This window comes from Pinus tabuliformis, chromosome 1_2 (assembly GCF_031772625.1).
Source record: "Pinus tabuliformis cultivar Carrire ecotype Pingquan chromosome 1_2, CPIR1, whole genome shotgun sequence".
Lineage (NCBI taxonomy): Eukaryota > Viridiplantae > Streptophyta > Pinopsida > Pinales > Pinaceae > Pinus > Pinus tabuliformis.
Window position 1 is genome coordinate 1,195,687,012 of NC_142298.1, and position 23,072 is coordinate 1,195,710,083.

Consider the following 23,072-nt stretch of genomic DNA (forward strand, 5'->3'; position numbering starts at 1 on the left):
AAAGGTGCACGAACTGCAGGAGCAGTATGATAGTGTCCGAGGGACTGCGCAGACAGTCATCCTCACTCAACGGCTCGCTAAAATGCAACAAGCATGGCCACTTAAAGCGCAGGTGGACGCTACGAGACAGAAAGAAGCAATTCTTAAAGCACGCGTCCAACCATGGATTGATGAGGCCTTCACCATTATGGCGGACATTGAAGGCAAACTCATGCAGATGCAAGGGGTGTACACGTTGAGACAAGGGATCAAGCCTGCTAACAAAGCTTCAGAGGAACACATGCAGCAGGTACAACAAATACCAGAGTAGTGCGCTGCAGACATTCGAGCAGCGCGGGACCTAATAGAAGGACTCCGCGCCAAGATCACCGTACCAATAGAGTGACTCGAGGGTGAGTCACGATGTTTGCGTTGGGGGCCTGTTGGGCATCGAATACCCCCACAACATGTTTTTGGGGCTCAAAGCCAAAGTTTTTGTCAAATGTATTCTAAGACTCCACGAAGTATGGGCGTGGAGTGGGGTGTGTATGGTTGAGTCATAGGGTTGTCTGCCCTAAGTAATGTAAAGTTATGTAAAGTAAGGTAAAATAATGTCGACCTACCCATGGTCCGCGGACCATGGGATTGTATAAATAAGAGCAAGGCTCTAAATTGTAAAGTAGTGAAGAAAAGTAGAGAATGAATAATGGAGTTCTGAAATAAGCTTGAGTCTGTAAGTCCAAGTCTTGGGTCATAGTAGTAGGAAGAGGCTCTGCAGCTGATCCAGGTGGATCTTCAAATATAGTGGCATGGAAAAAGCTCAAAATTCAAAGTGGCAGAAAGAAAAGTATCTTGACATCAGATCGAAGTTCTCATCACCCTGATTCCAACAGTGTGAATGGCACTCCAATCCAAGTCCGGATGATGAAGTTATCACCAAAAGACTCTACCTTTGTTCGTATGGAAAATGAGACATTTTCTCTAAAAAAATGGACTTAAAGCCTTTAAGAGGCAAATCGAAATCAGAGAAGTCAAGAGGCGGGCTTAAGGCAGATGCAGTGGAACCCTCGATTAACGATCTCTGACTAAATCACAATCGGAGGGAAGCGATGGCTGATATCAGCGATTTCAGGCAAGCAATTGGCGATATCGGGATGGAGGATCGAATCGGTGGACAGGGTCAGTGAAACACAAGGTATAGGACCAGGACCCCTAGGCCGTAGTGATGTGATATTCCGATGTGATAGGGACGATGTGATACGCCAATATCAGCGATATCGATGATCGGCGATCGACGATATTGGCGATAAACGATCAACGATATCGGTGATCGACAATCAGCGGTCAGCAATCCCCCGCCAACAGGACTATTGAACTAGCAATATTGCGATTGCAATATGGGGGCTGGACCCGATGGGTTATAGACCCAATTTGGTATACTTTGAAGTCTGGTTTTTCAGGTTTTCTAGTGTTTTCTGTGTATTATCGCTTTGAACAGAAAAAGAGCCATTTCAGAGTTTTGTTCAAACAACTTCCATAATAAGCACAATGACCTCTGATCTAAGTGCGCTTGTAACAAAAGAGGTGATTATAAAATCTGATGAGCATGGAAAAGTATGGGGAGGAGGATTTTTGCCACGAAGTTCGAGTTAGAAGTAGTGCAGGAGGGGTGAAAGTGCATTTTGTCTGAATTGGACAAATCTTATATGTTTTCAACCCCTCTTGATGCCACGGACGTAGTGGTGCTATCCATTTCTCCATCTGAGTTCTCCATTTCTCAGCCATTTTCTAGAATGGAGGTATAAGACTCCTTTTATGTAACTGGTGATTGTATTCTCTTCTTTTCATGCCATTTAATGAATGAAGGCCTCCCCCATTGATCGAGCAGGGCCTGGAGACGTAGTCCAAGTGGACAAACTCTGTTATCAAGTCTTGTTGTCTTCTTTTCATGCCTTATGTGTTTCTTCTTCTTCTTTCATGTGCACATTAAATTTCTATGGTTAAGCTGCAATTTTCACATGTGATTCTTTTAATACATCTATAAGCAAAAGATCCCTGGATCAAGTGGTATCAGAGCACTTGATCTAGGGATCTTTTTATTATAAATGTATTAAAAGAATCACATGTGAAAATTGTAGCTTAACCATAGAAATTTAATGTGCACATGAAAGAAAAAGAAGAAACACATAATGCATGAAAAGAAGTCAACAAGACTTGATAACGAAGTTCGTCCCACTTGGGCTACGTCTGTGGGCCCTGCTCGATCAATGGGGGAGGCCTTCATTCATTAAATGGCATGAAAAGAAGAGAATACAATCACTAGTTACATAAAAGGAGTCTTATACCTCCATTCTGGAAAATGGCTAAGAAATGGAGAACTCAGATGGAGAAATGGATATCACCATTGTGTTCGTGGCATCAAGAAGGGCTAAAAACATAAAAGATTTGTCAAATTCAGACAAAATGCACTTTCACCCCTCCTACACTGCTTCTGACTTGAACTGTGTGCCAAAAATCCTCCTCCCCATACTTTTCCATGCTCATCGGGTTTTATAATCACTCTTTTGTTACAACCGTGGTTAGATCGGAGACCGTTGTGTTTATTATGGAAGTTGTTTGAACAATACCCCGAAATGGTTTTTCCATTCAAAGTGATAATACACAGAAAACACTAGAAAACCCGAAAAACCGGACTTCAAAATATATCAAATCGGGTCTATAACCCATCACATCCGACCCCCATATCACAATCGGCATATCATTGGTTCAATAGTCCTATCAGCGGGGAATTGTTAACTACTGATCGCCAATCGCCGATATCACCGATATCGGCGTATCGCATCGGCCCTATCGCATTGCTATGGCTCAGGGGTCCTGGTCCTATACCTTGGGTTTCGCCGACCCGATCCACCGATCTGATCACTCCATCTCAATATCACCGATCGCTTGCCTGAAATTGTCGATATGGGCCATCGCTTGCCTTCGATTGCGATTTAGTCGGAGATCACTGATCGGAGGTTCTGCTACGCCTACCTTAAGCCTGCCTCTTGACTTCTCCGATTGTGATTTGCCTCTTAAAGGCTTTAAGTCCATTTTTTAAGAGAAAATAACTCATTTTTCCATAGGAACAAAGGAAGAGTCTTTTGGTGATAACTTCATCATCCAGACTCGAGTTGGAGTGCCGTTCACACCGTTGGAATTAGGGTGATGAGCACTTCAATATGATGTCAACATACTTTCCTTTCTCCCACTTTGAATTTTGAGCTTTTTCCATGCCACTGTATCTGAAGATCCACCTGGATCAGCAGCTGAGTGTGCAGAGGCCTAGTAGAGTCCGCAACTGAGTGTGCGGACCCCTGCAGCTGAGTGCGCAGGGCAGAGTCGAATCTGTAATTGGAGAAAGAGATAATAAAGGGAAGTTTGATTCCAATCTTGCATATATGTTCTTTTCTTACTTTCTATGCATTTATACTGCTTTGTTTATCGCGCGCACTTATATGAATGTTGAACATTGTTAAGGATAATTGGGCTAACACAGATAAGCTAAGTAATTGAATAATAACCGAGTAAGGATAAGGAATTGGGGTAATAACTTGATCGCACCCCGAATAGGGCTGCACGAAGGCAGCATCACAAGATGTAAAGGACAAATAGTTGCGCGGAGCAACATGTGCGCAGGCTCAAACTGCGAACAACCAAAACCCATCAGACATCTCTAGGGTACGGAAACCTAGTTATAGCACCCTCCCATACTACCTCGGGTGATACCTCAGTCCACGCACCACGGACTATTTCCGAAAGGGCTGGTAGTTTTGGGATTTGTTTGGCTAAATCATCTCCGAACCTGGGTCACGCCCCTACAAGACAACACTTTCCTATGCAGCAAATTCAAACGTCCAAAGTTGAGATGTCCAAATCTCAAGTGCCATAACCAATTTTCATCTTTTACCTCTGCTTGAAAGTTTACTTGTATGACAGCTGCCTCTTTTCGCGCAGCTTCTTATGATTTCATTGAGAGTTCTACTTGAGCACCTTCTTTCTATAAATCTGATATTATTTTTAAGGAAAACATTCTATTGTTTGTCATATGAACCTTTGCAATCAGCTATCTACTTGAAGGCCTATCCAAAATTGTGCACGAATCATTTTTGAAGAAGACATTGTAGCCTTTCTGCATGAGCTGTCCAATGCTCATGAGATTATGTTTCAGACCGGGGACAAAGTAAACATCTGAGATGTATTTCTTCTCTCCCTTATTTGTTAGTATATTAACTCTTCCTTTTCCCATGATAGAGACTTTGCTATTAGGCCATAATGTCACTTCAGATTTCACACTCTCATCTAGATTAGAAAACATTTCTATGTTTCCTGACATGTGGTTGCTACACCCTGAATCTAGATACCATGTATTACTCTATTTTTCATGTGCTACATTACAAGATAAAAACATGCTATCATTGTTCTGATTTTCTCTTGTGAAATTTACACTTGGTATGTTACTAATGTCATATTGCTTCTTTCTACATTCATTTGCATAATGACCATACTTCTTACAGTAATGAAATTGAACTTGATATTTATCATACCTCTTACTTTGTGCTTGATTTTTTCTTGGGCCTTGACTTGGATTTTGATTGTTGCCTCTTCCATTTGAGCTTGAAGGGTTGCTTCTTCCACCTCTGTGTGGGCTTCTTCCTCTTCCTCTAACATATGATCTTCCTTTGCCTCGACCTTGACCAAATGATACTTGTGTCTTGAAGGCATGCTCCAATGAGGAGCTTGCTTCTCTATTCAGTCTATGTTCATGAGAAATCAGTGATGCATTAAGCTCATCCACTGAGAACTATGAGAGATCCTTTGTCTCTTCTATGGCCACAACAATGGCCTCAAACCTTGCTGGAAAACTTCTCAAAACTTTCTCAACTATTCTTCTTTCCTCAAGTGTCTCACCATGAGACCTGATTTGAGTAACCAACCCACTTACATGTGTAAAAAATGAGTCTATATTCTCAAACTCTTTCATACAAAGTGTTTCAAAATCTCTCCTCAACATTTGCAACTTTGTTGTCTTGACTTTTTCCATGCCTTGGTAGGCTGTCTGGAGGGTGTCCCATGCTTGCTTGGACTTCGTTGCTACTACAACCCTTGGGAAAATACTTTCATGAACTGCTTGGAAAATATAAATCAGGGCTTTTGAATCCTTCTTCCTGTTGTCTCTTAACAAATATTTTTCTTGTTGAGATAAGGCATTGTATGCTGTTGCATCTGTTGGTTCTTGAAAACCATTCTCCACCAAATCCCAAATATCTTGAGAAGAAAACTGGGCCTTCATTGTAATAGCCAAATAATCATAAATTTTTCCATTGAACTGAGGTATTTGAGGATTAGTCAATCTTGTGCTCGATGTTTCCATTTCTGAGCGTAAAAAAAAAAAATTCTACCTACTGGTAAATATGCTAAAAACAATGCGCGCTCAAAAAAAAATTCACTTAGTAAAAACACTTGTTTTTACATTAACACAGTTTAACCCCCTCCGATACCATGTTAGAAATATTCAACAAATTTAACTTTCATGGAGGCGTAGAGGTCTTTGACTTTTGCGAAGCTACTTTCACGTAGCTAGCTTCGCGCACCGCGGAGATGATTTCACGCACCTACCTTCGCACACTGCAAAGCTATTTCACAGACTTGGATTTCGCACACCGTGCAACTATTTCAGAGACTTATGAATAATATTTACCCACAGAAAAATGGCGAAGTAGGTTTTGGAGCAACACAATAAAAAACTTAGTATTATATTCTAAAACATGAAAATACATTCACATGAGACTTTGGCTCATTCACAAAGTAAAACATAGGTTTTACAGTGACTTACACTTACGCGGAATAACACACAAGAAAACAAAGTAACTGTTGTTTGCACACGCCCACCAAAATTTGCTCCACCATTTTCTCCCCAAATACTTGCGCTCTTTTTTCTCTAACCTCTTACTCTCTCTAACCTTTTACAAAATTTCTCTTACATTCATATATAACTCAACACACAATTTTTACATTTAATTCATGACAGAGTGCAATTAATATGATGTTGTTGTTGAGTGTGATAAGAATCGCGCAGGTGTTTTTGGAGTGTGGGCAATGGTTGCTGAATGAATGCTTGCCCATATCTATTTACCAAAGCACATCGACTGCTTTAAATTCCTTTCTGAGTTTCAGAATGGTTCACGTCTATCTTCAGTCCTTCCATCTTCAAACAGAGACACAACCTGCAAAATACGTCTGACAAGTATGGCTTCTGCCAGGTTGTTTATTCCGGTGGTTGGGATTATTATTTCCAATAGTTTGCACAAAATTACATGTAAGATAATGAGGCCAACGAAGTACACATAAAAGAAACACAGCCATAAGCGAGAATGTGACATCATTTTAACCCTGTTGTTGATCATGTGCAGACCTCCTCCTCGTTGTAGGAACAACTCTATAGTTTACAGAACATAAATCTACAGTATTGAAAGCCTAATGCTTAATACCAAATTTGCTCTCTACCTAGAAACTAAGAGAGCCATCACGACCACACTTCCAAATCTTTATCTCACATTTTTACCTCTGAAACGCTCCAGTTGCCTCAGCCATGTCTTTGCATAACTCCATTGCCTTGTTTAGAAGGCATTGCTTAGTAGTAATGGTGGATGCTCACCCAAACCTAGATAGCGAAGGGAGAGGACGAGAGCTATAACAGGCTCTAGATAGCATAACGGGCTCTAGATAACGAAGAGAGAGGGCGAGAGCTATAAACAGGCTCGAGCAGCGCTCAGTATTTGCTCAATGCCAAAACCTGTGAGCCCAAATGTAAGAGCCCCCCTCGTTTTCCTTCAAATTTCTAATAAAACAGAATAGGGCAAGACAGATTTAGAAATTCAAAATAAATAGGGGAGGACGGGTTTAGAAATTCAAAATTCAAATTTGAATGAGCATAATTATTTAATTCAAAATTTCGAAGCTCATAAGCACTAATTATCTTGCATTCAATATCCTATAGCCTTTGCCATTAATTATTAATTTATTGAATTGTTTTTTAGTATTATTAGATATTATATTAGTGTTTTTTTAAGTGATGGGAAAATCTATCATAATTGATTTGTCAAATCAGTAGTGAGGATACCCATTTCTGGTTGTTAACAGCTAATGCAGGTTGACTCATCATGGTTAATCAAGGAAAACCACCCCACCTGAAATAACCAGCTGGTGGTTCTTAAGGGGTCACGCTTTCACTCCTACCAGATGCCTCTAGATCTTGGGCTCCTTAAGTCCTATGAAGATGAACTCTTAGTCAAACAAAAGTAGTGTTAGGGCATACTCCAGACCCAAATATTACATTAGTATTATTAAATAAATAAAATAGAAAAATAATAAAATAATTATTATTAATTACATAATTTGTATTTTGAATATAGTTTAGTTTCGAGATAAGTTGATTCTTGATTTATTTATTAAACATTATATTATTTTTCTTTTAATAAATGACATAAATTTAAATAAAATAATGCAATTATTAATGTTTACTATTATTGTGATACTTAAGTAATTTATATAAATGTATCATTTATATGAATAGTTGTTTATACTGTCAAAAGTTTTTGAAAGAAGTTTGTGTAAAAAATTAGTTTGTGCAATGTTTTGGGTGGACACTTATCATTAAAGACTAAAAAAGTTTAATAATAATCAAACTAGTAAACCAAGTCTTAAATAGACAAAAACTCTTACAAGTTGTGTCTAATAGGTTAAAGGACAAAATTAGTTAAAAAGAGATATCAGAACAACCATTAGAGGAAAAGCCACCTGTCAAAGTTCAAATAAAGAATTTTGAATGAATTAAAATAAACAACCAAAGTTCAAATAAAGAATTTTGGATGAATTAAAAAAAATGATAAAATGAAATCACAAAAAAAAGAAAGAGTAAAGTCAAATTAAACAATTAATTATTATTAGGAGTTGTCTTTAGTACGCTTTTTTGGAAGCTTTTCTGTGGGTTTTTCCGATCAAATTTCTCTAAAATCCAGCAGAAATTTATTGAAATCACAAGTTTGATGGGTAATCCCTACACAATCAAACACAAATCAAGATTTCACCTCAAAAGTCCAAAAAGTCACATTAAAAACAACTCCTTATTATATTTATGAATTTTATGTTTATAAAGTTATAATTTAGTTAATTTTATAAGTTTTTTTAATTTTGATACTGTAAGATGTATAATAAGTGTTTGAGACATGGTTTTTTCCATAATAACATCTAAATTCATTTGTCAATATGTTTTGAACCAGTAAGTGTGGTTCATCACTAGAACAAGATGAATAATTAGACCATGGAAACAAATTAAATAGAGAGACCGAGCATTCCAATGGCTAGAAAGAAACAATGAATTTGACCAAAGGTAACGGCTATAACTTATTGGTTCGAAACGCGTCATGAATTTCGATGTGATTATCGCCGAAACCATATCTCGAACACTTGATAATGATCAAAGAAACCTAAATTCTTTAATTTATAATAAGTATTTTGATAATGTAGAATATGTATCTATGTTTATTATCTATAACGATACTAATTTATATAAGTGAATTAACCATAATAAAATTCAATAATAATAAAAATTGACCTAATACTAAACTTATTATAATATTAACTTATATAACTAACATAGCTAAATTAACTTATTATAATATTGAATTTATATAATTATATTAGTTAATATAGCTAAATTAACTGTAGTAAACCTCACCAATAATAAAAATACACACCATTGTAATTGTACTAAAGTTAGTATAATATTAATATAATATTGGAACTTTGTGAGTCTTGAGGGTTCCTTTTAAGCCTTGTTAACTACTAGCAATTGCACCACATGTTGCAATAGAAACGCCGTAAGGTTGTAGTATGTTATGAGAACTTTTAGAAACTAGATAAATATTGAAAAGAAATTATTTAATTGGATCATTCATATGAAGTTTTTTTTTGCTTCTTACTAAAAGAATATTTTTACAAAGTTATGAGGGATATAGCAAAGATTTTTATTAGTATTAAAAATGATGAGGGAAGCCATTATGGAGTAATTTACTATGTTTTTGACTCATGATTACATCATTTTCTTGTATACTAAGTAATAATAAAGTTAAAAGGAAATCATAAATGTGGGCACATGACTTTTGTGGCCCATGGTCTTAGAGCATGTTGATTATATGTGATGAAGTTGTTAAAATCTTGAGGATTCTCTATTCTAATATTCCTAAATTGAGTGGAGGGCTCACTTTGGCTTCTTTCAAGCCATTAGAAATAGTATATATATTATTGAATTTTCTCGTAAGGGATTGTAGGGTAAAATATGGTATTCATGTATTTTTAATTGTTTGTGTTATCATGTATTATAAAACGCATTTATTTCTATTTCATTACTCAACATTTGTTAATATTTGTTAAACATCGATAAGGATCAAATCTCATAAAAAAAAATTGCAACTCAAGAGAGAGATTTGATCCCTCTAAAACCTTGGTAAGAAAAAGAAATAATTAATTTATTAATATCAAACTTCAAAATATTGTAGAAACTATTTATGAAAAACACAAATTAATACAAAGATATTATTATCATAATATTTAAAGTCATATTTTATTGTATAAAAAAAAATTAAAATAATTTTCTTTTAATTATTGACAAAATCCTATAAGTACACAAGTTCATCTAACCATTTGAAAGTCCTAACATCACATTAACAATAAAGCATCAGTCCAAGGTCTGATTAAGGGAGATAAGTGGCTCAGCCTTCAGATTGACAGATCTTAGACTCGAGATCCATTTTCTTCTCTGTTCATTTTCTCTTGAGGCTTCAAAATAACAAGAAAATGAGAAAATTAATTTATTGTGTTAACTCGAAATTTGTTAACATTTGTTAAACATTGATAAGGATCAAATATCTTTTCACTATAAAAAAAAAATTGCATCTCGAGAGAAACTTTTGATCCCTCTAAAAACTTGTTAAGAAAACGAAAAAAATAATTTATTAATAAAAAACTTTAAAATAATGTAGAAATAATTTATCAAAGACACAAATTAATACAAAGACATTATTATCCTAATATTAAAAGTCATATTTATACAAGGTGAATATAGTGAATATACATCAAAAGATGTGCTATTTACCATGAATAACAGTAGAAATATATTTTTCTCCATCATCCAAGGTTGGCTCTGTATCGCTCTTTATTTCTTGAATTTCACTCCTTCCTTAACTCGCCAACTTCCTATAAAATACTACTACAAGGAAAACTATGAAATATCACCATATCTTAAGAAATCGTGACCAGAATTCACTATGAAGATATCCACTATGCTAAAAGGAAAACTATGGGAAAATCCAATTGGCTGGGAGTTCTTCTTATTCTTAATGTACACTGAAACGAATACTACCAACATTAATTGAGGAAGCCATGCCTAAAACCCTATTCATGGGTTAAAGTGGCTATAAAATGCAATAAAAATAGCCATTGAAGCTCTTTACACGCCTTCGTATATGGATAAAGATTACCTAATTCAAGGTGAAGGTAAACAATTGAATCCACGCCAACCACAACTAGGTATTTATATCGATTTGGATAGGGATATTTAAGAGATCATTATTTAAATGAAAAATAAATAAATATCAAGATATATTTAAAACATGTATTATGTTCATTAAAATAAATTGATTATGTTAAAAAATATGTTAAAACCCATTGATAATGAATTGGTTATAAAAACATAAACTATCAAAATGGTATGCCAGACTTTCCGATGGGAGGTCATCGCTCTCACAGAAGTCACTCACTGAAGTAATTCTTTACATATGGTACAACAATTTACCTATTTTTATTTGACTACGATCCAATACTTTTTCTAAACTAACTGATACCGACCATGACGGGTTTCAACAACTGTGATGGGACTCAATTGCTTTCCTCCATGACCATCCCACAAGCTATCAAAGTCCAAAGGAGTTGATTTATGCATGATGAATTTGATTATATGAAAAGCAAACACATTCAAATATATACTATTGAAATGTGCAACAAGAATATTCCAATTTCAATTTGTCCTTGAATTAAAATTGAGAATTAAAATTCGAATTTGGATAATGAATCCACGCCAACCACAACTAGGTATTTTTATCGATTTGGATATGGATATTTAAGAGATCATTATTTAAATGAAAAATAAATAAATATCGAGATATATTTAAAACATGTATTATATTCATTAAAATAAATTGATTATGTTAAAAAAAAATACGTTAAAACCCATTGATAATGAATTGGTTATAAAAACATAAACTATCAAAATGGTATGCCAGACTTTCCGATGGGAGGTCATCGCTCTCACAGAAGTCACTCACTGAAGTAATTCTTTACATACAGTACAACAATTGACCTGTTTTTATTTGACTACGATCCAATACTTTTTCTAAACTAACTGATACTGGCCATGACAGGTTTCAACAATTGTGATGGGTCTCAATTGCTTTCCTCCATGACCATCCCACAAGCTATCAAAGTCCAGTGGAGTTGATTTATGCATGATGAATTTGATTATATGAAAAGCAAACACATTCAAATATATATCGTTGAAATGTGCAACAAGAATATTCCAATTTTAATTTGTCCTTGAATTAAACTTGAAAATTAAAATTTGAATTTAGTCTCAGCAACTATTTGAATAATAATTAGTTAATTCATTACGAATTAATTGGTTGGAGAAATTCAAGCTAGAAGTCTTGATGAAGTCATGCAACAGTTATCCCTTAAATTAAGGAAGTTATCCCTTAGTTAAGGAGATAAGGATGTGTTATAATTGAGTTGAAATTAGTTAGCTTAGTTAACTGAGTTATGTTTAGTTAAATTAGTTCCAAACAGTTTGAGGAACTAATTGTGAATTTAGTCAGTTAATGCATGCATGCATGCAACTAGTGTACTCTAGATAACTGATGATTCTCTCATAAATAACTCATGCTTGTCAGTTCAGACAAAGACCCAGTTGAGATTAAAGGCAAGGACAGTGTACTATCAGTTGCAAGAATTTTCCTATAAGAAAATCTCTTTCATGCAGAAGGAATTCATTTCTTGAGGATTGCGCAGTTTTACAGTGTGTTGGAGCAGTGTGTGAGATCAGTGTCACACAAGGTTACAGCTGGAGCACTCGGGGAAAATTGTGCAAGGAAATAGGAGCTTGGAGGGCAGAGAGAGGGCTTTATGAGTAGTCTATTTCGTCCATGAGTGACAGTGAGGGATTGTACTGAGAGATGGATAACTGTGAGAGCTAAAGTTGTGTGTAATCCTGAGATATTTCCACTTGTATGATAATACAGATAGCGAGGTTTATAGCTAAGGCTTTCCCCAGAGTATTCTTCTATGTTTCATGTGTATTGATTCTTCTTCTCAGTTATATGTGTTCTGTTTGATCTTGCTCAACTCGATTTAGCTTCCGCAAGTTTGATTGTAGAAGTAGATTAAGTATTTGCTTTAGTTATATTGCATAATCAGGTTAATCTACAGTGAGAATTTATACATATACTCATTGTTGATTTATACAGGATGGATATAGTGAATATGAATCAGAAGGCATGTGCAATTGGGATTACCAACTACATTCAAAGATATACTCATTCTTGATTTATACAGGCTGAATATAATGAATATACATTAGAAGACATGTGTTATTTACCATGAAGAACAATAGAAATATATTTTTGGGTCCCTGGAATAGTAGAATGTTTACCCTACATGTAATCTTAACTTAAAGATGATAGAGAAAGAGCAGTAAAAGAATTATTGGACAAGCTACCCAGGGGGCATGGAGCTAAATGGGAATGCAACATATTTTAATAAAAAGGGTGTGAAAGTTGCCTCTAAGTAAGTCTTGCATGTAAAGAAGCTTTCACCTAATGCTATTCTGTCGTCTAGAGGTTCTTCTTTGGCCACTAGGTATGATCTATCTAGTGCGACTTCTTATGTGGTGCCTGCCCGAGGGAAGGCCCTGGTACCAACAGATTTGTCCATTGCCATACCTGAAGGCACATGTGTTCGTATAACTCATAGGTTCGGGCTTTCCTTGGAAGCACTCAATAGATGTTGGTGTCGGTGTCATAGATGCAAATTATCATGGTCAAGTGAGTGTTGTTCTCTTCAATCACTCTGATCAAGGTTGTGAGGTTAAGGCTAGAGATCGTATTGCTCAATTAATTATTGAGAAAATTCTCACCCTGTAGGTTCTGGAAGTGGAGGATTTGGATTCCACTTTCATGGGAGTTTGTGGGTTTGGGTCTATGGGGGTTTAAATGTAATTTTTTGATGACGCTCGTTTAAGGTTTTTAACTCTTCGTGCCTATTTAGAAGGCCATGTATAGGTCAAAATTGCTTCCATATTGTCTCATTTTTTAAAAATGGATGACAATTGGAATACCTGTGAGAAACTCTTTGTTCTTTCTTCATCAATAAATCTGGAAAATGATTTCTGTACGGGGAATTAATTTTTTTGGAAGAGGCACAGGGCATAACACTTCCGAACTTTTTACTTCATCCTGCTTTCATGACTCTTTTCAAGAAACAGATAGACTCTGTCTTTGAGATAAGCAGAAACTTAACATTTTCCAATAGGTAGTCATAGTTGGATGCATTGCCTCGACATTTTTCTAATTCTGTTGAGGGAATAGTTTAGTTTATGAAAGTGATGGATGCCATTAAAGGTATCTTGAACATGATTACTTTGATGGGTGAATTTGACGATTTCGAGGATGAGCCTGAAATGCATTGCGTTCCTTGCCTAAGCTGGAAATTCAAGAGTTATTTTTGTGATCTATTGAAAGAGAGAGAAGCATCAAGAAATCATTTCTTGTATTATGAATTAGTGTTATTGGAAGAGGTACAGGGCATAATACTTCGAACTTTTTACCTCATCTTGCTTTCATGACTCTGTGAAGAAACATATAGACTATGTCTTTGAGATAAGCATAAACTTAAACGTCGACGTTTCTGAGTATCTGGACAAAGTCATATGTTGTGTGAAAGATATTCAAATAGAAAGATACCCCAAGCTTCAGTCAGCTTCAAGGAAACCTTTTCAAGCTCTCATAGAGAGAAAAAAACATGAATGCATTCAGTACATTGAAGAGATGTGATCAAGGAACCTAAAGCCTAACAATTTTCTCCATCATCCAAGGTTGGCTCTATTTCACTCTTTATTTCTTGAATTTCACTCCTTCCTTAATTAGCCAACTTCCTATAAAATACTACTAGAAGGCATTTAACTATGAAATATCACCATATCTTAAGAAATCATGACCAGAATTCACTATGAAGATATCCACTATGCTACAAGGAAAACTATGGGAAAATCCAATTGGCTGAAAGTTCTTCTTATTCTTAATGTACATTCAATAATTTTCTTTTAATAATTGACAAATTCCTATAAGTACACAAGTTCATCTAACAATTTGAAAGTCCTAACATCACATTAAAAATAAAGCATCAGTCCAGGGTCTGACTAAGCGAGGTAAGGGGCTCAACCTTTAGGTTCACACATCCAAATCCATTTTCTTCTCTGTTCGGTTTCTCTCGAGCCTTCAAAATAACAAGAAAATGAGAAAATTAATTTATTATGTCAAATCGACATTTTTTAACATTTGTTAAACATCGATAAGGACCAAATCTCTTTTCACTATAAAAAATGCATCTTGAAAGTGAGATTTGATCCCTCTAAAAACTTGATAAGAAAACGAAAAAAATAATTTACTAATATAAAACTTTAAAATATTGTAGAAATAGTTTATCAAAAACAAAAATTAATACAAAGATATTATTATCCTAATATGAAACATCATATTTCATTGTAAAAAAAAAAAAAAACTTTTAATAATTGACAAATTCTTATAAGTACACAAGTTCATCTAACCATTTGAAAGTCCTAGCATCACATTAACAATAAAGCATGAGTCCAAGGTCTAACTAAGGGAGGTAAGGGGCTCAGCCTTAAGGTTGACATATCTCAAACTCCAGATCCATTTTCTTCTTTGTTCGCTTTCTCTTGAGCCTCTCTTTCCTTTCATCTTCCTCCCTCTTATCAATAAATCTAGCAAATTTTGAGAGTTTAGAGGTAAGCCAAGGTCACATTTTTCCTACGCATTGATCTCCATTGGTTTTGTTTTGCAGGTGGGAAACGAATCTTACTGATGGTCATGTATGTTTTAACCCCATACAGAAATTACCTGCATACAAATTCTAAAACACATAAAATAAACAATGCGAGAGCATAACACATAAAACACATATACACAGAGATTTTCCCCAGGATCCCAAAACCGGGACTACCAGCTTGATTTTTCATTGTTATTATTTTCAATGTCACAATACATATTTATACATGTCGAAGCATCCAATACCATGGATCGAAAACCATCGCATCCAAAACCATGGACTGAAAACCATCGCATCCAAAAAACATGTGCGGAAATCATGCACAAAACCATAGGTGGGTCTGCCCAACCTAACATAGGGTCCAAAACCAAAATTTTCTGGGGCGCTGCCCTAGACCCCATAAAGTGGGGTTACGGGTACACCTCAAACCCCCTGTGACCTCCCCCCCTCTAACCCCCAGTTAAATACGTGGACTAGTCGTGGAAATAATATAACACAACCCAACATTCTCTCACTTGTTGTTTTCTTTCCACATGGGGCCACAACAGAGCTTAGTCATTTATCCAACCCTGCAATGCCCATTGTTTCTCTACACCAAGAGAACTTCTCAGAGCTCACAAATTTTGTCAATGAATCTGCAATATTCTTCAAAGTTTCCACCTTTACCAGCAACACCTTTTTTTCTTCTATCATATCCCTCACAAAGTGATACTGAACATCAATGTGCTTTGTCTTTGAATGATATGCAGGGTTCTTTGCCAAGAAAATTGCACTTTGGCTGTCACATTCTATCCTTATAGCTTCCTGTACCAACCCCATACTTGAACACAACCTTTGCAACCAAATTGCTTCCTTCCTTGCATGAGTGGCTACCATGTATTCTACCTCTGTAGTTGATAGTGCCACTACAGATTGTTTCTTACTCATCCAACTGACTGCACCTCCAAATAGGTTAAACACATACCCACTTGTAGATCTTCTCTGATCCAGATCTCCAGCCCAGTCTGCATCAACAAAGCCATGAATATCCAACACTCTGCCCAATCCTGGTCTTCCTTGGTAGCACAAACCATAATCACTAGTGCCATGCAAATACCTGAAAACTTGCTTCACTGCTGCCCAATGCTCCTTTCCTAGTTTTGACATAAACCTGCTCAATACTCCCACTGCATGTGCAATATCTGGTCTAGTACAGACCATTACATACATCAGGCTATCGACTGCACTTGCATATGGAACATAGGACATGTCCTCTTCCTCTTTTTGTGTCTTGGGACACTGTTCAACAGATAACCTCACACCTACAGGAATATGAACCTTCACCTATTTACTATCCTGTATATTAAGCCTCTGTAATATTGTCTCGACATACTTCCTGTGGTTTAACCAGAGCTTCCTCTTTGCCCGATCTCTTTTAATTTCCATGCCCAAAATATAGTTTGCAGCACCAAGATCTTTCATGTCAAATTTGGAGGACAATTGGGTCTTAAAATCCTAGATAAATTCTTTGTCATTTCCAACCAGCAACATATCATCCACGTACAAGACTAGATAAATAACACAGCCACCAATTAATTTAAAATACACACAGTGATCTACTTTGCTTCTGGTGAAGCCAAGTCCCCGTATAAATGTATAAAATTTCTGATACCACATCCTTGGTGATTGTTTTAATCCATACAGAGACTTCTTTAACTTGGATACCAGTTCTTTCTTACCCTTCACCATAAATCCTTTAAGTTGCTTCATGTAGATTTCCTCTTCCAGATCCCCGTGAAGAAATTTTGTCTTCAAATCCATCTATTCTACCTCAAAATCAAAAGCAGCAACAACAGATAAAAGTAATCTAATAGAAGTTACCTTGGCAATAGGAGAAAAAATATCACCAAAATCAATTCCCGGCACCTGGGAATAACCTTTTGCTACCAACCGAGCTTTGTATTTCTCCACTTTTCCTTCTGCATTTGTCTTCTTTTTGAACACCCATTTGCTGCCAATGGGTTTCCTTCCAACCGGCAACTCCACTAGATCCCAAGCCTCATTTTTGTGCAAAGATGCCATTTCATAAACCATGGCCTCTTTCCAGAGTTTTCCATCCTCTGAATCCACTGCTTCCTTCATAGTTCTGGGATCATCATCAGTAACAGACAAAGAAAAATTTGAACAGAAAGAAGATGGACTATACCTTTCTGGCTGCCTTCTTTCTCAAACTAATCTTCTCACAGCCGGAGTTTGTGGCTCTTCATCTTCTAATTCCTCCTCTGCTGTAGAGTCTGATTCTTCCTCCTTTATCTCAAACTCTATCTTCTCAGGTTCTTTTGGTTGGACTTCATGTTTAATAACATATTTCACCTCTCTGAACACCACATCTCGGTTGTACACAACCTTCCTTGCTACTGGGTTCCAAAACTTATAACCCTTTAAACCATCCTTATACCCAATAAAGATGCACTTTTCAGATTTACTATCCAACTTGGTTCATTTTTCCTTTGGAACATGTACATATGCATCAGATCCAAATACCCTAATATGTGAAAGATAGGGTTTCTTACCAATCCATACCTCTTATCGAGTCTTATCCTCCAACGCTGATGAAGGGGACCTTTTGACCAGGTAACATGTAGTATCCACTGCCTCTGCCTAGAATTCATGTCCTAATCTGGCACCACTGAGCATGCTTCTTGCCCTTTCCATCAACGTCTTGTTCATTCTTTCTGCAACTCCATTTTGCTGAGGTGTATATGGAGTAGTCTTCTGCCATGATATACCACACTTCTTACAGAGTTCTTCAAATTCCTTGCTGCAAAACTCTCAACCATTATTTGTCCTCAACACCTTTATCTTCTTCTCTGTCTGATTTTCCACGAGAGCCTTAAATTCTTTAAACATGTCAAAGACTTCAGACTTCTTCTCAAGGAAATATATCCATGTATTCCTTGAGAATTCATCTATAAATGATACATAGTACACAGACTTACCTAGTGATGGAACCTTCACAGGTCCAAACACATCACTATGCACAAGCTCTAATATCTATTTCGCCCTCTTACCACCAAAGGGGAAACTCACCCGATTCTGCTTCCCATATACACAATTTTCACAAAAATCAAAACCCAAAGAGCTATTACTCATACCTTCTACCATTCCTTTACCATCAAGTATTCGAAGGCCCTTCTCTCCAATATGTCCAAGCATTTGATGCCACAACATGGTCTTCTCTCCAGAGACCACTAGATTTTCTGCTCCACTTTCAGGAACCACAGAACTGTTGCACCCATCAATAACAGTGCTACCTTGCAGCTTTTATAGAGTTCCAATCTGAACTCCCCGCATCAATACCAGTGCTCCCGAACCATTTTGTAGGTATCCTTCTCGAACACTGTTTTTACACCTGCATCATCTAGCTTGCTTACAGAAATTAGATTTCGGGCTAATGCAAGAATATGTAGAACACCTAAGTGTTCTAACCCTTCCATCTTGCAACTTCAACTTTAATTTTCTGCGACCAATGATTCTAGCCTTCCTATCATCCCCCAAGAAGATATCACCACCATCATATTTCTCACACTCGCAGAACCACTCTCTAAGGGGAGTGAAGTGAAAGGATGCACCTGAGTCAATCAACCATTCCTCATGATCTACATGTGTACTTAAAGAAGCCAAGTACACACCCCCACCTTCATCTAAGGTGGTTTTCGCTTCTGCAGAGGGAGCATCATCAGATCCCTTTCCTTTATCAGGAGCTTTAGATTTACAGTCCCTTTTGTAGTGCCCTTCCTTTCCGCATTTCCAGCACACCACCTTTACAGGTTTTCCTAGAGATTTAAATCTCCCTCTAAATTTAGATATCCCACTCAATGACTTATTTTTGTTTCTGTTCTGGGACCATCCTCGTACAAGAAAGGCAGCACCATTCTGGCTCTTCATATTTTTCCGTCTCATCTCCCCCGTTAGTAAGGATGAGACTATTTCATCAAACTTTAAGGCAATTTCATTACTACTATTGCAATAACCAGACTATCCCACGAATCTGGTAGAGAACACAACAAACTGATGCACTTATCTTCATCTGAATTTTAGTATCAACAGATAATAGCTTACTTACCACAGTATTAAATGCGTTTAGATGCTCAGTCACTGAGTCTCCATCTTTCATCCTCAGGTTATACAACTTTTTCCGGAGGAACAGTTTATTCACCAGAGACTTAGATTGGTACAAAGTCCCTAACTTGTCCCACAAAGCCTTCGTCGTAGCTTCCCCTGATACATTTAGCAATACTGATTCTGAGACACACAATCGTATTATGCTCTTTACCTTCTGATCTAACTTCTTCCATTCTTCATCGGACACTCATGTTGGTTTAGTACCCGGATCTACCGGAATCCACTGATCTTTATCCACTAACAGATCCTCCATCTTGAGTTTCCACAACTCAAAACTCTGACCATTAAAGTCCTCGATCTCTATCTTTCCACTGCTCGCCATCTTCTTTCACCACCAGAATCAATCTCGCAGATCTCCCACTGAACAGGGTCTACCACAGACCCGAGCAAAACCCCTCAGCAACAAAGGCATCCCCTTGAAGCCAAAACTACTCTGATACCAAATGTAGGTTTTAAGCCCGTACAGAAATTACCTGCATACGAATTCTAAAACACATTAAATAAACAATGTGAGAGCATAACACATAAAACACATATACACAGAGATTTTCCCCTAGATCCCAAAACCGGGACTACCAGCTTGATTCTTCATTTTGATTATTTTCAATGTTACAATACATATTTATACATACCGAAGCATCCAATACCATGGACCAAAAACCATTGTGTCCAAAACCATGGATTGAAAACCATCGCGTCCAAAAAACATGTGCAGAAATCATGCACAAAACCATAGGTGGTTCGCCCAACCTAACATAGGGTCCAAAACCAAAATTTTATGGGGCCCCATAAAGTGGGGTTATGGGTACACATCAAACCCCCTGTGACCTCCCCCCTCTAACCCCCTGATTAACTACGTGGGCTAGTCGTGGAAAGAATATAACACAACCCAATAGGTCAATGGAGCCCATCTCCCCATCCACTTGTTTAACGCCTCTTTGAAAAGATGGGAAAACAAAATTTTGATCACAAATTTATTAATAAATAATAAAAACAAAAAACAATAATTAACTATCATTCCTAGTCAAATAACTATTATATATAATAGCAATAAATTACAAAAACAATATCTACATTATATTTTTCTAGGGTACCCAGTACCCTAAGGTAAAGTAATTAGAAAACCTAAGCAACCAAATGTTTTGAAATATCATGCCATCTCTTCTTAAATCATTTCAAGTTTCAAAATAGACCTGTAAATAAATGTTATTATCATATATATATATATATATATATTTGAAAACAAATTTAAATTGCTATCGAGGTATCGAAAGTGTTATCAAATTAAAATCCTTGCTATTGAGGTATTGAAAGTGTCATCAAATGAAAATCCTTGCCTATAAAATAATACTACTATGAAGTATCACCATCTTAAGAAATCATGACCAAAATTCTTATCTACAGGAAAATCATATTGGCTGAGAGTTCTTCTTAATGAAGATCGAAACGAATCCCATCGACATCAATGGAGGAAGCCATTCCTAAAACCATATTCCTGAATATTATTTCCTGAATTTTACTCCTTAATTGACTGGCCAACTCCCAAGAATGTGACTCACTTTAGAGAACTTAATAGAACATGCAATTTATATCAGAAGTTTGTCAAGGGTTTTGGTATCATCATGGCACACCTCACTGATCTTACCAATAAGCATATCAATTAATGGATGGCGGCTGCAAAGGGACTTACTTTCTTATCTATGCAAATTGTAACACTCAAGCAAGCATCTTTGAAATACTTGTAACAAAAGGTGAAAACGAATGACTTCATTACTAAAGTTAATTTAAAATTGATTATCTCAGTATATTTCCATTTATCCCAACATTATTGTAGCAAAAGACACCAGATACTTAGAAAAACCATTACCTTTGCTTCCTATCAAATTGTGATTAAGGAACCTGAAGCTTGACAATTTTCTCCATCATCCAAGGTTGACTCTGTTTCACTCTTTGTTTCTTGAATTTCACTCCTTCCTTAACTAGCCAACTTCCTATAAACTACTACTACAAGGCAAACTATGAAATATCACTATATCTTAAAAAATCATGACCATAATTCACCATGAAGACATAAATTGAGGAAGCCACGCCTAAAACCCTATTCGGGGATTAAAGTGGCTGTAAAATGCAATAAAAGTAGACATAAATAGTCATTGAAGTTTTTTACACACCTCCGTATCTGGACAAAGATTTCCTAATTCAAGGTTAAGATAAACAAATGAATCCACATGAACAACAACTGGGTATTTATATCGATTTGGATAGGGATATTTAAAAAATCATTATTTAAACGAAAAATAAATAAATATCAAGATTTATTTAAAACATGTATTATATTCATTAAAATAAATTGATTATGTTAAAACCCATTGATAATGAATTGGCTGTAAAAACATAAACTATTAGAATGGTATGTCAGACTCTCCGATGGGAGGTCATCGCTCTCACAGAAGTCACTCAGTGAAGTAACTCTTTACATATGGTACAACATTGACCTATTTTTATTTTACCAGGATCCAATACTTTTTCTAAACTAACTGATATCAGTCATGATGGGAATGTTCACCATACATGTAATCTTAAGTTAAAGATGACATAGAAAGAGCAATAAAAGAATTATTGGACAGGCTACCTAGGGGGCATGGAGCTAAATGGGAACGCTACATATTTGAATAAAAATGGCGTGAAAGTTGCGTGTGAGCCAATGTTGCATGTAAAGAAGCTTTCACATAATTCTATTATGTCGTTTAGAGGTTGTGCTTTGGTTGTTGGGTATGATCTATCTAGTGCGACTTCTTGTGTGGTGTCTGCCCGAGGGAAGGCCCTAGTGCTAACAAATTTGTACATTTCCATACCTGAAGGCACATATGCTCGTATAACTCCTAGGTCTGGGCTTTTCTTGGAAGCACTTGATAGACGTTGGTGTCGATGTCATAGATGCAGATTATCGTGGTCCAGTGAGTGTTGTTCTCTTCAATCACTCTGATCAGGGTTTTGAGATTAAGGCTACAGATTGAATTGCTCAATTAATTATTGAGAAAATTCTCACCCCCTAGGTTCCTGGAAGTGGAGGATTTGGATTCCACTTTCAGGGGAGTTTGTGGGTTTGGGTTTACGGGGATTTAAATATAATTTTTTGATGACACTCATTTATGGTTTTTAACTCTTCACGCCTATTTAGAAGGCCATGTATAGGTGAAAATTACTTCCATATTGTCTCATTTTTGTAAAATGGATGGCAATTGGAATACCTATGAGAAACTCTTTGTTCTTTCTTCATCATTAAATCTAGAAAGTGATTTCTATATGAGGAATTAGGTGTTTTTGGAAGAGGCACAGGGCGTAACACTTCCTAACTTTTTACCTCATCCTGCTTTCATGACTCTTTTCAAGAAACAGATAGACTCTATCTTTAAGATAAGTAGAAACTTAACATTTTCCAATAGGTAGTCACAGTTGGATTCATTTCCTCAACATTTTTCTAATTCTATTGAGGGAATGGTTTAGTTTATGAAAGTGATGGATGCCATTAAAGGTATCTTGAACAAGATTACTTTGATGGGTTTTGAAGATTTCAAGGATGAGCCTGAAATGCATTGCGCTCCTTGCCTAAGCATGAATTTCAAGAGTTATTTTTGTGATATGTCGAAAGAGAGAGAAGCATTAGGAAATCATTTTCTGTATGAGGAATTAGTGTTATTGGAAGAGGCACA

The 23,072-nt window shown here is 36.3% G+C and overlaps 1 pseudogene; it reads left to right on the forward strand.

The window, feature by feature from the left end:
- Positions 1–1,088: 1,088 nt before the first annotated feature.
- On the forward strand, positions 1,089–22,485 carry LOC149210524 (deoxyuridine 5'-triphosphate nucleotidohydrolase pseudogene; annotated as a pseudogene).
- The last annotated feature ends 587 nt before the right edge of the window (positions 22,486–23,072 follow it).